The following is a 10,944-nucleotide window of genomic DNA, read 5'->3' on the forward strand; positions in this document are numbered from 1 at the left end:
GTTCCAATTTTCTAATCTAAGACACTTAATTTTTATCTTATTATGAAGTTGGATATAGTTATGTTATTGAGACACGTTTATGTTTAGTTTGCTTGATATATAAGCACTTGCAATTGATCATTGCTTTATAAAATTACAGGTGTTTTTCGCCAAAGACTGCTAAGAAAAAGACTAATCACAGCGCAGAAAATGCATCACCTTTTGCTAATATGTAAACTGTACTTCCATATATGATGTAAGAATAGATACTTCAGGATCTAACAGTATGATGATGCTATTGATATAAAGAGGGTGTATCATTTGATATATATATATATATATATATATATATATATATATATATAAACACAACGTCTGTGATTGCTTATTTTGTTCCAAATATATGTATCTACTATCTAGGAATTAGTATGTGGTGTTTCTTTGATAGTCGCATAATGTTTAAGAAAGTAAATAAAACTTTTGAATCTTGTGGTTTTTAACTAAGATATGTAGAATTTAGCAAATTTCCTTTAATCTTGTGGTTTTAAGCATGTCATGTAGAAAGTTGCAATTAAAGAGTTGTCAAAAATTCAAAAGAGGCATTCTTTTTTAAACGGACTAAAAAGAAAAGCAAGACAAACATTTTGAAATGGAGGAAGTAGTTCTTAAATTTCATTTTTTTTCACAAAACTGTTGTAACTGTAGGGCCTTAAGCTCAAAGTGTTAGCCCCGAGGTTTCAATGGCATAACACGATTTTGCATTCTTCTATGTGTTAAGGGTCTTTGGTCCCTCAAACATATTGATGATACTCTTTTAACACTTACGCAATCTCAGTAGGTAACTCTTAATTCTTTTTCCATTTGTACCTGGAGTGCGTATTAGGTAACTCTTAATTCTTTTTCCATTTGTACCTGGAGTGCGTATGTGTCAAAAGCTTGACCTTTGCTAATCAACTGGCCCATGGTAGAACTTTAATGGTTTGCAGTGACTTTACTCATTCATTCCTGTTAAGAAATGAATCTTGAGTTTAATTCAACCTAAAAGTTAATTGAAGAGGTAAGGATTTGTTGTATAACTCATTATAAAAAAAAAAAACTAATTCTAACAAATACATCAACTATACTTGCATACAGCTCCAACCCAACTCTACCTAGTTCTAATAGAAAAGAGAACTTAGGGTTTTAACTTCGAAATAGTAACTTTTATTTTCTTTTTTAGGATTTTAAAACTGGCAGGTTAAGGCTATGAGTCCAAAAGTTTTTTTTTACCTAATAACAACCACTAGGTTCAGTTCTTTTCTTTTTTAGGATTTTAAAACTGGCAGGTTAAGGCTAGTCCAAAAGTTCTTTTTTACCTAATAACAAACACTAGGTTCAGTTCTTTTAGAATTTTAAATGAATATATTAAAAAACGTTGAGGCTACGCAAGTTCGAACCCGCGACCTCTCGCGCAAGAATACAGAGCCTAACCGCTTGGCCACGGAGCAACTTTGCACGAGAAGTGTCCTTTTAATAGCTTTAGCTTCTATTTTCATATTATTTATATATTTATATATAGTAAAAACATTCGACGAAGCAGTGTCGCGTGACACGGGACAAGGTAAATTCGACCCAACCAAAGGGGAACTATCTCTAAAAATCGAACGTACCTTGAGTGGTAGAGCAACTATTCTTCCTTTGAGATGTAGAGCTCAATGATTCTTCCTTTGGGATGGAAAAAAAAAAGGAAAAATGACCTAATAATACTACTTAAGTAGGTATATTACAGAACATAAGAATACTTTTCCTTATATACAAAATATAACAACTTAATTACAAAACATATCAAATCTGGAAAAATTAAAAATCCCCCCCTTCCCTTTCCCTTCTCACGTTTCTCTGTTTCCACCTCCCACTCTTCCCTCCCCCAACAGCCCAAGCTAAAATCATCAAACCTATAAATTTCCTTTCCATTTGATCTTTTCCCTTTTTTAGAACAGTAAACTTTTCATCCATGGATTTTATACCAGTGAATTGGTAGGCACTCTAACTCTGTCATTATCGATTTTGTCAATTACGAAAACCTAATTGAAGAATCCGTTTCACCTTCTACTTCGTTGTCGCCATTCTCGTCAATGTCGTCATCCTCGTCTAAGTCTTATCTATCACAATTATTTATTCGGTAGATTAGCGCAGACCTTCTTCCCCTCGCCTTCGATGGACTGCCAGATCCATTGTAGAGAGAAGAAAACGGGGGGAAGTATTTGTGCTAATCTCATATTCCAAGCCTTGTCTTCGATGGATTGCGGACCTTGGAAATTGAGGAGACGTCCTTCAATGTGTAAGGAATTTGAGATCTCTAGGTGTTGAATTAGAAGATTGGGTAATGAATTGTATGAATAATGTTAGAATCGTGACTTATGTTAGAGAAAATTGTAATTTTTTCTATGTTGTTGTTGCAGTTGTATTAAATTTGTATGAAGGTTGTATACAATGTTATTGTAGTTGTATTAAATTTTCAAAAAGATAGAATGAATTTTATACAAAACTTATACAGTTATATACATATTGCATACCGTTTTTATATAGTTTTCATACACAAAAAATGTGACAATTCTAAGCCTTGAGCAAGATATACATATTTCATATAGTTTTCATACACGAAATTTTTAAGCCTTGAACAGATATACGCATTTCATACAATTTCCATACACAATATTTGAGCGAAATTTCGTATATGTTTTGTAAGAAATCTATTGTCATGTTTTGTAAACTGAAAAGTATCGACATATTTTGTAAATATACCCTATTCTTATGTATACATACGTCATTCTCCCAAAAAATAATTAGCTTTTTCTTGAACTTCTACAACGATAAATAATTTGAGATAACTATTTTTAAAAATCACAAAAGATAATTTGAGACGGAGGGAGTATAAGCTTAGTGAACTTATCATGACATATTTACATAGCTTGCAAAAACAGTGATACTGGAAAGTTATTACATTGAATTATTGGATGTTCTGGTGGTTAATTTTCTAAATACCCCCACCCCCAAGATGTGTAGAATTCTGGAGTACTTCATCTTGTTGACAAAGAATGTTATTGCACATTCCTTATAAACACATTAATAGCCTTAATGAGGAATATCCTTCAATTGCTCTGCTTAATTTGACTTTTGTATCAAGCTTCTTTTGTAACAAACCAATTTTGCTAATTATTCTTGTGACTGTGTGTTAGAAAATTAGAAAATTTCTAGCGTCAAAGAATAACTAATTAGTCCGTAAAGAGAAATTATTGAGCATTGGAATACTCCTCCAGATGAAGCAAAATGGTTAATAAGGATTCATAGAGCCAAACTAATTAAAAAAAAAAAAATTAAAAAACATCCTCGAAGGATATATCGAGATTTAAGGATTAAAAGAAACGGGTTAGGAGTGGGTTGGGTTTTAATTTAAGTCTGAATTAAAAACGTCGCTAATCATAATAGGCCACGTGGCTATTTCAGGGAGCCAATTGACCTAGATTTAGACCGTTAGTTTGAGGGGTATCCTTGAACAAAGGTTGAGCAAATTTTTAGGGCAAAAAGTGGAAGGAGGAGTATCCTTGAGCAAAAAATAAAAGGTGAGGATATTTTTAGACCAAAAGATGAAATGAGAGTATTTGTGAGTCATTTTCTATATGTTAAGGTATATTTGGTCATTTCCTGTTCTTTATGGCATTGGTGAAGACTGAAAAGGTAAAATTTGACTAATATTATGCATCAATTTGATAAGAGAGTTAAATTTACGTACATTTTTCATACTCCGGAAGCAAGCTATAGAGGATGAGTCACCAGGGGAGTAAAAAGGAGCGCTCCTGGGGTTAGGGGTTTTAAAAAAAAAAAAATAGAGGACAAGTTGAGGCTTACTTAGTTGGTAGAGTATGTCACACCCCATTTAAGCTGTCACACCCCATTTTAACCGGGTTGATTTAGGAGTATGACGTATTGGTGATTCCTATTTATTTTGTTTTAAGGAGTCGCCACCTAATTGATTTAACGGTGAATTAGGACACCTAAATATTAACTAAGGTAAAATTAAAATTAAACCTCTATTAATAGTCTGCTTAACCAGTGTGATTCTAAGTAAGGGCTCTATATTATCCTAAAGGGAAGGAGTTAGGCATCCTTTAGAATCCGTTAACTTACGGTTATCCGACCAAACTTAGGTTAATTAATTAGGACTAAAGATGCAAACATAATATTTTAAAATTAAAGAAAATAGCTTATAAATACTGCTAAAGTTTTAAAGAAAGTATAAACTGTTGCTTAAAATAAGATTTAAAGAAAAATATAATAATTTACATGAAAGAAGATTTTAAATGCTACTTAAAATAAAACTTATGAATATCGCTTAGATTTTAAATGAAAGCAATAAATAATGTTATTTAAAATAATACTTGTAAAAGTATAATAGCTTGCGTAAAAAGAGGACTTTAAATGCTATTTGAAATAAAACTTAAGTATTATCAAGACTTTATATGAAAATATAATAAATGCTATTCAAGATAAGGCTTGTATGAAATTAGAATACTTTGCTTAGAAATAATAGTTTTTGGGAAAAAGGATTTGGCAATTTTAAATTTTGAATAAATTATATTATGGGAATGTAGCGATATAGAAAAATCTAGATTTATAAATAGAATTCAAAATATATTATATTAAATATGCTTAAAAATACGCATGAAAACGTTTCAACTGGAATAAATTTCCTATAAAATATATTTGAGTTTGTAGTGACATATTAATGACATCTTGATACGACAAAAATATTTAATCGTGCCATTTTGTGAATCAATCATTCCGAATAAAAAATATAGCTATTAAACGTTATAAATAGTTTTAATGTAAAAAAAAAAAAAAAATAACATGATTTATGGGGTTGATGGATAGTCTTCCTTAAACTACCTACCCGTTACTAAAACTGAATTCTATACTAATTCTACTAGGGTTCATTTAGCTAAGGAAACAAACAAATAAAATGTTAGTTACACAAATACAAATCAAATGCATAGGAAATGAAATAAGGGGGGGAATAATATCACAATGGGTTCAGCCCACTTTCGGACCACTGATTATGCTGCTAGTAGGAGTGGGCTCAGCCCACATTTTAATGCTGCGTTCAAAGAGGCTGCTGTTGGGCTTCGGCCCAATAACCAACTTTCAGGACTGCTGTGGGGTGGACACGAGGCTGAACAGAGAGGAATGACTTTTGTTGGGCCTTGGCCCAATACCGAATGCGGAAGAAGAACGAGTCTTTCAAACTCGTATGCGATAGTCATGCACAAAAAAGAATAAGGATTAGTCTACAACACAATGAAGAAAACCGAGGCTAAACACTTACCAACAGCCATAATCCAAAGCTTACGATTCTAAGCAAACGACTGAAATACAAAGCGTCGATAAACACTTGGAACATCAAGTCTCAGAATTTCGACAGATTCAGCAGAGAAGACAAAAAGGATGTAATAACTTAAAATAGGATTATGCCGAAACTATTTTTGGGAACACAAAAAAAAAATGAATGGAGTTTTCATGAACAGAGGGATATGGCAGCATCTCACACAGTTTGGATATGATAAAGATCAGATAAAAATACGACGACTCAAAACTTTTGTGTTCACAAATGCTGAGATTAAGTCGAAAATCCTTTTAATCTCTAGAAGAGTCATTCTGAGACTTGTAATACCATAACAACAAATCAAAAGGCAAGGCCTCGTATTTATAATGCTGTACAGCAAACCAAACAACAACACGTTTTAAGAATAATGCTTGACTTAAGAAAACTATCACAGAGAAATCATTATTTTTTGTTATGTTTAGGACTAGATAAATCAAACAACTTAGGTTGACACCAAACTCACCATTTCTGACTTATGAAACAACCTGGGACGTATTTGTTACAGTTTTAAGATAGAGATTACTGTATGTTAGTTAAGGAATATTGATTATACTATTTGATTAGACAAACCAATACACATATGTAGATTCATACTAAGATAATATTCAGATAATGCAAACATGAATAAACATCAAGATTGAGGCTAACTAAAAAAACATAGTCATGTATTTTGTTCTATTTTTTACCAAACAGCATAAGACAGTATTGAAAGTATAAGTTGCATTTTTTTTTTTTGAACCTCATTCAACATTTTTGAATACCAAGAATATCTTCAGATAATCACAACAAACACAACAGAGACTGAGTCACCAACAAAAGTAACTAAGCAGGATTTCCAGATCAGTAGTTAACCCACACAAACTGAACATGATTTAAAACAGGCATCTACTTATCTAAACCCTGCACACTGATCTCTGAGCCTCAATATTTACTTTTAAAATTTTTAGATAAGTGAAATCTAGCCATAAAAACAGTACTACATTTAAGGTTTAAAAAAAAAGCATTCAAAGATTTAAACAAGTTTAGTTCAAGCACAGAGAGCTACAACCACACCTGATTTTTCTCATAGTAGTAGACAATATTTGTGTTAACTAACATCTGAGCATTATAGACCTTGATTAAGAGCATACTGAAACTAGCACACAATATATTTAACACTCTTCCAATCATGGTTTACAGGCAAGTAATGAGACATGATTTAACCGTACTAATAATTCATCATGCATCTATTATCAACATTATGGCCGCATTAACATCCTGCTTAATTAAACTAAACAAAGCAATTAATTACTAATATTATACTTAATGACTACCTGTTAAACTACAGCCGGGCAATGACACACGGATAAGCACATCCAACTAAACTAACAATGATTGACAAATGACTAAAACAAGCACATAACTAACAAATAAAGCATGCTAATAAACTATATTGAACTATCATATAATCAATTATACAGGACCAAAAAAAAAACGAAAACAGAGAAGGAGTAATCACGAACCTTCTTCGGGTGCAGCGAAGTGAGGCGAGGGTTTTCGATATCCACTCGAACACCACAAATCTACTTCGAAATGCTGCGAATCCCGAATTTATATATCCTCGAATCCAAACAGATGACAAGGGAAAAACAGAACAAAAATAGTGTGGATTTTGGCTCGATATCAAAACGATACTACTCAAGAACTAATCTTGTCTATAGGGGAATTTCTGCCATTAATACAACTTGTTCTTGGGGATTTCACGAATCCAAAACAATCCTCCAGGTTCAGGGGAGGGTTTTCGCCGATTAAAAAAAGAAAACTTTTTCCTTTTTTTTCTCCCTCTCCTCAAGGAATTTTCTTGATTTTATAGTTTCAATTCTTGGGGGCTTTCGCTTGTCCCGCCCCTCCTTATGGGGCGAACTAATTTTTTATTTAGAGGAGCAGGGAGACAAGGTTGAGTGGGGTTGACAGCGAGCGTGGGTGGAGACAAGGTATGGTGGGAGTGGCAGAAGCATGGGGGAGACAGGGCGTGGTGGAGTGGCAGTGGTAACGTGGGAGGAAACAGGCGCGTGGGGGGAGGCAAGGTGAGTGGATAGTGATGGGGTAGTGGAGGTGTCAGAGAGGAGGAGAATGGAGAGAAGATGTGGCGGAAATGGGGGGAATAGGGGAGGAGATGAAGTAGTGAGGTGGCGATGGGGCTGAAGAGAGGAGGGAGAAGGCGGAGATGTGAGGAGAAGAGAGAAGGGGAGTGGGAGGTGCGGCGGAAGATGGGAAATGAGGGGAAACCCTAAGGGCTCCCTCTTTTTTTGAACGAGATGGGTCAGACCCGGTCCATTTATGGACCGGGTCAATTTTTAAACCGGGTATTAAAAGAATGGGCTAGCAAATTAAAACACAGACTGGTCTAAAAATTAGGGTAAAAAAATATAGGCTGGTCAAAAAATATTTATGAGTTGATTGGACTTTGATTTGAAATCCGAATAATCAAAATACGGACTGAGTGCAAAAAATAGTTTGGCTTCTAAATTTGGATAAAAAGACCCATTTTAATTAATGATATACCGAGGGTGACAAAATATTGCTTAATACCAAAAATGTGTGATTATTAGACTCGGGTAATAAAATCATATGGTGTTATAATAGCCGTGTAATAATATATATTATTTTTTCTTTGAAAATCCGCACTAAATAAATACTATTATTTAATTATGCAAAGATAAATGCGTAAGCTCGTAAAATGCCGAAAATGATAAAAATTGTGAATTATAATAATATTAATAAATAATAATAATAATAATAAAATGCGGTAAATAATAATAATTGATAGAATGATACAATGGCGGTATTGATAAAAGACTAATAAGTATATATTTTTTATTTTCCAAAAAATATTAGAAGCGCAAATGGGTATTTCGGAGGAGAAACGGGACAAAATTGGGTGTCAACAGAGTATCTTTGCCTTCAACTGGTAAGACTTCAGAGGCTTGAGTAATATGAGATTTAAGTGGGAATATTATTGATTCCCATTTTAATTATTGTTTTATCCCCACAAAAATTCAAATGATTTGTTGCTTTAAAAAAATTAAGCCAATTTTTTTTTCCAATTTTACGCTTGCTATTAAAGATGTCGAAAGTAACTAATTTATAATATTTGTTTTCCAATAATAGCATTAAGTAATTTAAAAGTAAATAAAAACAATTTAGTGAATTATAGATTGCACATACTTCCTTGGTTTCAATTTGTTTGTCTTACTTTTCTTTTTTGTCTGTTTAAAAATGAATGTTTATTTCCTGATTTGGCAACTTTATAATTTCAGCATTCTACATAACATGTTTAAGATCACAAATCAAAAGGTATTTTGGTACATTATACTTATATTTAGTTTAAGACCACAAGATTTAAAACTCTTCTTTATTTTCTTAAACTTCGTGCGGAGTTAAACTAAGACAAACTAAATTAAACATATTTTCTTACTACTCTCTCCGTTCACTTTTACTTATCCATTTTTGACTTTGCACGCATTTAAGAATTAATAAATGAAGTATATATATTACCTGAATAACGTATTAATTGGTGTATGGTCTCAATAGACTTGAAAAATAATTTGAAAATGAATAATTAATGTTAAGGATAAAACAAGAAAAAATAGTTTGTCTAGTGAATAAGTTAAAATGAAAATCTATTTTTAGTATGATGGACAAGTAAAAGTGAACAGAAAGAATAATAAATAACCAAAATGAGAGGGAGAGGGGGTATATGGGAATTGGGGAATTACCCATAGAAATGGGGTTTTGGAAATTGTTGTCCAATTAATTAATTAATGGGCATAGCTAGAAGAAGAAGACAGACTGCAACATCCACATAGCATTGTTTAAGACAACAAACGAAGGGTATTTGAGTACATTAAACGTGTCTTTAGTGTAAAATTATAAGATTTAAAACTCTTCTTTATTTTCTTACTTGTGATCTCAGTTAAACTAAGACAAACAATTTAAATGTATTTTCTTACTACTCCCCTATCACAATTTATGTAACACTTTTTGCTCATCGAGAGTCAATTTGACTAATTTTTTAAGACAAATTAGATTAAATCAGCTCAAAATTTTAAAATTAAAATTTAGATATTTAAAAATTATAGAAAAGTACTATACAATACTACCTCTATCCCAATTTATGTGTGTGCTTTTCTTTTTAGTCTGTCCAAAAAATAATGATACATTTCCTTATTTGGAAACAAGTTAACTTTAAACTATACATTTCACGTTTGACGAGATGATTTATAACTACGCAAATGTTTTTGGCTTATTTTGGACCACATGTTTCAAAAGTCTTCCTTTATTTCTTAAATTTTGTATCCGATCAAACTATATCACATAAATTGAGACGGGGATTACAATTCTTTCTCATATATGCATGAAATAATACAATAATGAAAAAGGTCAAATTTCTTATAGTTTGAATTTTGATAAACTAAAAGTGTAACATAAATTGGGAGGGAGGGAGTAATAAACATGGCAAAAGCCTAAAAGAGAGGTAAAATGAGGCAGTATTTTGGGAATTGGATATTTAACCCATTGAAATGGGGTTTTGGAAATTGTTGTCCAATTAATTAATTGGATTATGAGAACATAAGGATATATTATTAATTAGGAAAATGGGAATATACCTAGACGAAGGAGACGGACTGCAAGCCTTCAAAATTGAATTTTCAAAGGATTTCATGACTATACATTTTGCAGCACTATTTTCTATCAGACTTGAATTACAAGGTAATTTTTGTTAATTTTTTTTTCCAGTTCTTCAATTCCAATTTGACTCATTTATGGGACCCACCTTTTTTGTTTTCACTTTCCATCTGCACAAAATAGATTGCTTTTGATTGCTTGTTTCATCTCCAATTACAATAGAAATCAAAATAGTAGTGCCCATAGAAATTGCTTGGATATTACCTTACTTTTTACCCATTACTAGGAGTGGCAAATGGGTGGATTTGGTTATATTTGGTTTGGTTGAAAATGGTTTGAACAAAAATGGGTTGGGTTTCAAACCGCCCATATTTTATGTGGGTAAATATGGGTTGGGTCATAACCGGCTGGGTTAGTTATGGGTAACCCATATTATACAAGTGTACTATTATTTCAAGTGTATGTTTATAATTTTTTTCTTTTGTCAAGTTAAATTAATTTTTTCATATAAATTTCAGGGGTGAGGGGTGAGGGGTGAGGGGTGGGGGTGGGGGTATGAATTTTTTTTCATTTTTTATATTTTTTTTATAAAAGTAAAATATATGAAATTGATTTTTTTTGGGGGGGGGGGGGGGTTGGGGAGGTGGGGGGTGGAGGTAGGTGAGAGGGACCAGAAATTCTTTTCCATTATTTATACATTTTTTATAGAAGTAATATATATGAAAATTGAAATTTGGTTGGGGGGGGGGGAGGCGGTCGTGGAGGGGGTGGGGCGGGGATAAGAATTTTTTTCTTCCATTTTTTATAAATTTTTTATAAAAGTAAAATATTTGAAATTGTTTTTTTTGCGGGGGGGGGGGGGGGGGGGGTCTGAGAGA

Source organism: Lycium barbarum, chromosome 10 (genome assembly GCF_019175385.1).
Source record: "Lycium barbarum isolate Lr01 chromosome 10, ASM1917538v2, whole genome shotgun sequence".
NCBI classification, from domain to species: domain Eukaryota; kingdom Viridiplantae; phylum Streptophyta; class Magnoliopsida; order Solanales; family Solanaceae; genus Lycium; species Lycium barbarum.